The sequence below is a fragment of the Aethina tumida genome, chromosome 7, assembly GCF_024364675.1.
Source record: "Aethina tumida isolate Nest 87 chromosome 7, icAetTumi1.1, whole genome shotgun sequence".
NCBI classification, from domain to species: Eukaryota; Metazoa; Arthropoda; class Insecta; order Coleoptera; family Nitidulidae; genus Aethina; species Aethina tumida.
Window position 1 is genome coordinate 1,753,204 of NC_065441.1, and position 2,449 is coordinate 1,755,652.

A 2,449-nucleotide genomic window follows, 5' to 3' on the forward strand; every position below is an offset into this window, starting at 1 on the left:
TTACTGATGTGCTATGTATAAAAATTATTAAGATTTTTGATTAATTTAAATATTTAATATAGATATAAAGATATATGTTTAATTGGCGCCCAACTTAAATATTCATTCTAAGATTTTATCCACATTTATATTGACGTAAGTATTTTTAAGAGTGCAATGGATTAAAATATTTTAACAAAATATGTAAATAAATTTCTCGAGTTGAAAAATACGTATTATGTTTTTACGATGCTTAATATAATGAAATAAGTTAATTGACGTTTTAAATTCAATTTAAATATTTAAAATAAATTACTTAAAATTATTGATTTGACGACTGAGATCTTTAAATATGTTATAATTTCATATATTCATAAAATAAAATGTTTTTGTAATTTTTGGTGATCAACAAATTCAATACGTACTGAAAATGTGCTTTGTTGGCGCCCAACGTAAAAATTGTATTTGAATTTCGATGTACAAATGAACATATTTTTTTACAAATATACTAAAAAATATGTTTTTTTGGTGTCCTATGTATAGAAATTATTAAGATTTTGTTAAATTTAAATATTTAATACAGATATAATGAAAATATGCTTAATTGCCGCCCAAGGGAAAGTATTCATTGTATGATTTTATCCACATTTATATTGACGTATGCATTTTTAATAGTGCTAATTAACTACAATCGGTTTCAGCAGAGTCGTTTCCAAAATGTATAAAAACAGGAATAAGATGCCCAAATTCAAACAGTCTCATCACTCAAACTATCCGGAGGAAGATGAAATTGAAAAAGTTGTGCCCCCAGTGGAAGATGTGGAGATAACAAAATAGAGCGTCCGGTAGAAATAGAGAAATCATATATGGATATTCCCAAATTAGTCAAATGATAATTGCACCAAAGTAAACGAATTCATCAATAATATTACGTGCAAAATTGAAAAATATTATTGACACCACACTTCACGTTAAATTTATCGACATCGTTGGTGAAGCTGATATTTCCAAAAGATATGTGAGAAATGTGGATTCATTTTTTTGGCAGAAGAGGGTGGCACACTTATTAAAAAGGAGTTTAAGAACCTTAGCAAATATTTGAATGACAAAGAAATAGTAGAATTCTTGGACAAATTACTTTTTGAAAAGGTAAAGTTTGTTGTCAACTTGGATAATGGTTTTGACTGATGGTGAAATGTTGTCAGACGTTCTGAACACAATGTACACAATTTGGTTGCTTGTATAATGATAATATAATAAAAGTGACCAAGAAGCAAGCAACCAAATCAGTGCCAATAAGATTAGCTGAGGAAAGGATATTCAAAAAATATCTGAAAACATTTCTCTTGTTAAAAAGTTCCCCAGCAATTGTCACGCGTTTTTTTTCAGTAGTATAGATTCTGTGAGGTTTGAAAATAGACATAAATTTCTACACATACCTATATACCTCCAAATCAAATAACACCTACTGTCCATTGAAAATCAAATTTCTTAACAAAAGCACTTCTTAGGTCACTGGCTTGTTTCTTTTAATAGATGAGCATCGGTCCATCGGTGAAGATCATGACGTAAACTAACACTGGGCCTTCCTGACGTTGGGGCGTCCTCGCACCTTCTGCAGTTTTGCAAAGATTCACCTTACACCGGTAATCTGTAAACAATATAGCAGTAGTAATACGAACTCAAAATATATTCGAATTTATTCTCGTATTCTTCATTCAACACAGCACACATCGCATTAAACCTACCTTCTCATAACGCGTTCCACTTGTCCACTCATAAGATTTTTCCTTATGCAACAGTGTGGATATTGCATGCAAAGTTTTTCAAAAATGTCTAAAATAGCCAGCCAGTCCGTTCTTAAGTGCTTAAGAAATTCTTGAATGGTTCGGGCAGGACACAACACATCTTCAACATAAATGGAAAATTGTCTTTAGGTGGTCCAAGGGCTTCATCGATGGTATTTTGATAACATGATGTTAGATTAGCGACTGTTCTGTTCGATGTTGCTCGAACAACTGTACTAAATTCTTTATTTTAATTGACGACGTAAACAATTTCAACAGTTGAATATAGCAACATACAAACATGTCTCCAAAGTAACGTAGAAACAAACTTGTATCAACAACAAAAGCAATTCATAGCTCGCTAGCTTGGTTCTTCTTTAATAGATGTGTCAGGATTAGTATTAGTCTGTGAACAAACAGTAACTTTAGTATAAGCTAGTTTTAGGTTGGTAATAAAATAAAAATGTTTACGTTGGTTACTCTTAAAAAAGTTGTCATATAAAAAAATGTCAATTATATTTTTTTTTTCTTGTGTAATAAATTTCAATTAAGCAAAACTATCGCCTATCATTCCACAAAACGTTGCGCACCAACAAGATGAGCATCAGTCCACCGGTGAAGATGATGACTTAAGCTAGCAAATATAGCTTACATAAAACGGGGGAAATGTTTGAAACTTTTTT

The 2,449-nt window shown here is 30.9% G+C and overlaps 1 long non-coding RNA gene across 1 annotated transcript; it reads right to left on the reverse strand.

The window, feature by feature from the left end:
* Positions 1-544: 544 nt before the first annotated feature.
* Positions 545-2,132, reverse strand: LOC126266309 (uncharacterized). Its single transcript, XR_007548725.1, has 2 exons — positions 1,728-2,132; positions 545-1,630 (listed from the first exon to the last, which is right to left on the reverse strand). It is a non-coding gene; the product is annotated as an uncharacterized LOC126266309 (long non-coding RNA).
* Positions 2,133-2,449: the final 317 nt, after the last annotated feature.